We start from the raw sequence: 5,419 nt of genomic DNA on the forward strand, positions 1-5,419 counted from the left end.
CCGGCGGCAAGCACACTAAACGCAACCAGAGGGCAGCAGAACACACTCTCAAGGAGCGTTGAAAGCTTGACAGGTTTGCTGGCATACAGCCTAAAAGAATTTTGGGAAACTACGGAGCTTCTCCCACATTGAAGCCAACAGAGAAACTTCCATTTTTTTAAAGATTTTATTTATTCGTTTGAGACAGAGAGAGAGAAGGAGGAGGAGGAGGAGCAGGGGGAGGGGCAGAGGTAGAGGGAGAAGTAGACTCCCTGCTGAGCAGGGAGCCCCATGCGGGGCTCAATCCCTGAGACCATTACCTAAGCCTAAGGCAGAGGCTTAACTGACTAAGCCACTCAGGCGCCCTGACACAGAAACTTTTTAAGTGTAAGTTTAAGTGAGGGTACTTTTTTTTTTTTTTTTAAGATTTTATTTATTTGACACAGAGAGAGAGACAGCCATCGAGAAAGGGAACACAAGCAGGGGGAGTGGGAGAGGAAGAATCAGGCTCCCAGCGGAGCAGGGAGCCCAATGTGGGGCTTGATCCCAGGACCCTGGGACCCCACCCCCAGTGGAAGGCAGACGCTTAATGACTGAGACACCCAGGTGCCCCATAAGGGTACTTTTTTAATTAATGAGAAATAGAAAATGTCCAACTTTTACAAGGTGGAAATGAAATGAGGACTGCAATTGCAATAAATACTTCATTTTATTTGACTTTGTAAAAGCACATAGTCTTAAATTGTGTAGGTCTTTTTTTTTTTATTTAAAAACATGTTATATACTTATTTGTCAGAGAGAGAGCACACAAGCAGGGGGAGCAGCAGGCAGAAGGAGAGGCAGGCTCCCTGCTGAGCAGGGAGCCCCATGAGGGACTCAATACCAGGACCCTGGAATCATGAACTGGGCCGAAGGCAGATGCTTAACCATATGAGCCACCCAGCGTTCCTGTGTAGAAGTTCTTATCTGTGAGTTTTATACATTGGTTCTCAAAAGTCCATCAAAAAATGGCACTTACATTTTCAATTCATACTGTTTTGGCCTTGTGATTCCAGAGTTCTCCATACAGGCTTTCAAATGTCTATTTCTAAAACCAATCCCTTTACGGAAATACATATTAGACACGAAACCCCTGGGTTTAGAATGCCTTGATTACTTTTTAAAAAACAATCCTAAGCATTTTTAGGTGTTCAATCCAGTGACATTAAATACATTAATATTGTTGTGCAACCATCACCACCATCCATCTCCCCAATTCTTCATCTTGTAATACTGAAACTCTACCCATTAAACAATAACTCCCCATTCCCGCCCTCTCCCTTGGCAACCACCCTTCTACCTTCTGTTTCTATGAATTTGACTACTCTAGGTACCTCATGTAAGTGCAATGATACAATATTTGTCCTTTTGTGACTGGCTTATTTCACTCAAGATAATATCCTCAAGGTTTATGCATATTGTAGCATATGTCAGCCTGCCTTTTCTTTTTTAAGATTTATTTATTTGAGAGAGAGAGAGCATGGCAGAAGGAGAGAGAGAGAGTGAGAATCCTCAAGCTGACTCCCCAACAAGGGCAGAGCCCATCTCAGGGATTGATCCCAAGACCCTGAGATCATAACCTGAGCTGAAATCTAGAGTCAGCCGCCCAACTAACTGAGCCCAGGCACCCCTGTCAGCCTTTTTTAAGACTGGATACTTCTACTCTAAGTATATAGCACATTTTGATAGCCATTCATCTGTCAGTGGACAAAAGTGCCTTGATTACTCTTTTTAAAAGGTTTCCCTAAGGGGGCCTGAGTGGCTCAGTCGTTAAGCATCTGCCTTTGGCTCGGGTCATGATCCCAGGGTCCTGGGATCGAGCCCCGCATCAGGCTCCCTGCTCGGCAGGAAGCCTGCTTCTCCTTCTACTCCCCCTGTTTGTGTTCCCTCTCTCGCTGTGTCTCTCTCTGTCAAATAAACAAAATCTTATAAATAAATAAAAGGTTTTCCTTAAAACCAATATTTTGATATATTATCCTCTTTAATACAAAGGTGTTTGTTGTTTTTTTTAACACCCAGGGAAATGAGCCTTAGTTTGAAATGTGACATGAGAATACACTGAGATTGAGAAATCTGTATCTTCCTTTTGTAAAATGGAAGGAGGACTATTGTGTAGTCAGGCTTGTTCTCAAGCAAACCAATTTCAGGGAAAAGTAAATACAAAATAAAAGTTAATACAAAAGACCTAAGGAAAGACTATGCCTAGTTGTTCAAACAACAGCAAGTGTGGCTGGAGCTTGTGAAGTTTGAGATGTTGCATCAGTTATCAACTTATTGCTTCTCAGACAAGGCCTTAATACACCCTTCAATATATGCTGTCTTATAAACAGAATTCCTTTAAGCAGTTCTCTTTTAAAGTGCCCACTATGTTAACCTTTCTCAGTATACTGAGGTTACAGGAGGACATTGTAGCAGGAAGAGGTTTCCTGCAATTTCCAACATAGTGGAGGGAGTAGAAGGGGATTGCAGGGCAAAGGTCAGACACATAGATATGAGAACATCTGGTAGGGCCTACCCCAGCTATAGGCCCAGACAGTGATCCCTGCGGGGCCTTGCCACCTTGGCCCAGCCATAACCCAACTACAACTTACTAAACAGGGAAATGAAGATTCTTGCCTGGCCTGTGGTCCAGAAGGTCACATACCAAGAAGTTGATCCTTCTACAAGCCTTGTATGCAGCCTGCCTGTGGCTGAGGAGGGCCACAGAGAGCTGCTGTCCTCTCTGCAAGCCCCCTATGTTATGTAGCCCATACTCTCTGAAGGCCTTCTGCGCTTGAGATCTGAACCCCTTTTGAATTTATTCTTACTTGGGTACTCTCCCTCAGCCCTAGGGTACCATATATAGTTTCTTTATGTGTTATTTCTTTTATTATAGTTATTCTTATTTTTAGAGTGAAATATTTGTTCGTTTAAGTAACCTCCACCCCCTACATGGGGCTCGAACTCACAACCCCAAGATCAAGAGTTGCATGCTCTACCAGCTGAGCCAGCCAGGTACCCCAGTATAGCCAATTATTCTTATATTAAATATCTATAATGTGATTCTTTTTTAAAGATTTTATTTATTTATTTGAGACAGAGAGAGTGAGAGAGAGAAAGCATGAGACAGGGGAAGGTCAGAGGGAGAAGCAGACTCCACACTGAGCAGGGAGCCCTTTGTGGGACTTGATCCTGGGACTCTGAGATCATGACCTGAGGTGAAGGCAGATGTTTAACTGACTGAGCCACCCAGGCGTCCTATGATTCCATCTTCTGGCTACAGAGTTAGTATTGGGAGGGGTCCCAGGAGGTAGAGGCCTAAAGATGGGGTTTGGGAATTGGTTTTGTTGTGCCCTTGGGCTTGAGCACAGTGCTCAAGGAGGAGGAACCAGGAAAATGACTGAGAGGGAGCAGCCAGAAAAAACAGGAGGAAAACCAGAATAGCTTGATGTCTTGGAAGACAGGTAAAGAAAGTGTATCAAGAAATGGCTGTGAAGGGAAAAAAGCATTCACATATAAAATATCCATCTTCTTGAAATTTATACTTAAAATTTAATTAAAAATCCAGTCCTGGCTACAGTATAATGAAATAGTCTAACACTGACACAAAGCTTTCAGGAAGCCAATTTAGCCGTTATCAAAAATATAAACATTGAGGAATCCTTTTACCCAGTATCTTCATTTATAGGAAGAGTCCCATAAATTTAAAAAGCGATATATGGGGGCACCTGGGTGGCTCAGTTGTTAAGAGTCTGCCTTCGGCTCAGGGCATGATCCCGAAGTCCTGGGATCGAGCCCCACATTGGGCTCCTCTGCTGGGAGCCTGCTTCTTCCTCTCCTACTCCCCTGCTTGTGTTCCTTCTCTTGCTGGCTGTCTCTCTCTCTCTCTCTCTGTCAAATAAGTAAATAAAATCTTTTTTAAAAAATAAAATAAAATTAAAAGAGATATATGCACAACGATGATGATAATATCAAAAAATTAGAAACAATTCAGATGCCCAGTAATTGGGGGTTGACTAAATAAATTATGGTTAAAATGTGATAGATTCATATATACATGGCAGAGGGTCAAAAATACATTGTTAGGGGCGCCTGGGTGGCGCAGTCGTTAAGCGTCTGCCTTCGGCTCAGGGCGTGATCCTGGCGTTCTGGGATCGAGCCCCACATCAGGCTCCTCCACTGGGAGCCTGCTTCTTCCTCTCCCACTCCCCCTGCTTGTGTTCCCTCTCTCGCTGGCTGTCTCTCTCTGTCAAATAAATAAAATCTTTAAAAAAATACATTGTTAAAAAAAGAAGCAAACTGGGGTGCCTGGGTGGCTCAGTCAGTTGAGCATGGGACCCTTGGTTTTGACTCAGGTTATGATCTCTGGGTTGTGAGATCCAGCTCCCAGGTCCAGCTCCACATTCAGCAGGAAGACTGCTTGAGGATTTTCTCCCTTTCCCCCTGCCTGTCCCCCCACACATGCACATTCTCTTTCTCTATCTCAAATAAGTAAATCTTTAAAAAAAAAAAAAAGCAAACTGAAAAATAATATAATCACAGTGTTACATGTGCAAAATAATAGCAGCATGAGTATTTGTATAAAAAACAAAACAAAACTAGGAGGCGAGATACCTGGGTGGCTCAGTCAACCAAAGAATAGGCCTTTGGCTCAGGTCATGATCCCAGGGTTTTAGCATCGAGTCCCAAATTGGGCTCCTTGCTCAGCAGACAGCCTGCTTCTCCCTCTGCCACTTCCCCCTCTGCCTCTCTCTTCCCTGCTTATGCTCTCTCTCTGACAGATAAATAAATAAAATCCTTAAATAAAAAAAAAAAAGACTAGGAAGCATTAGCAAAAAAATGCTGCCAGTGGTTACAGAGGTGGGATCAGAAGGGCCGACAAAGTTATAGCTTCTTTATGTCTCAAAGTTGTCGATTTCTATTTAATCGATATTAATAATCAGTTTAATAAAATGGCCACATAGGTCGTTTCACTAACCAGTTAAAGGTTTCCTCTGTAAGGAAGCTTTAAAAATAGTCAATTTCCAAAGGCTGGACATTTAATCTTCAACCATTCGATTTCCCTAATTACCCATCATGAATCTTCCATCCACAAATATATTTTAACTGCTTTTGAACCTCCTCCTATTCAGAGGCTAGTCTTCATAAACAAACAGAACTCCAGGTGATAGTTTTCCACAAAATTCGAAGAATCTTATAAGGCACAGTGATCAAAATCATTGCCTGTAGGTGACCAACTGTCGATTAGGGCGCCAATCGCTGAAAAGGACAGAAAATTACCAACGAGGAGCCACCAAATCACAGCCATATGTAATCAAAAGCCTTCACCGACCGCGAAACAAGGTTCACACCAGCTGGGCCACCTGCACCGTTACCTGGTCTCGCTTCCCCAGTAAAGTCGCGCCAAAGCCCCAATCAGCGC

The sequence above is a fragment of the Ursus maritimus genome, unplaced genomic scaffold, assembly GCF_017311325.1.
Source record: "Ursus maritimus isolate PB19 unplaced genomic scaffold, ASM1731132v1 scaffold_29, whole genome shotgun sequence".
Taxonomy (NCBI): Eukaryota; Metazoa; Chordata; class Mammalia; order Carnivora; family Ursidae; genus Ursus; species Ursus maritimus.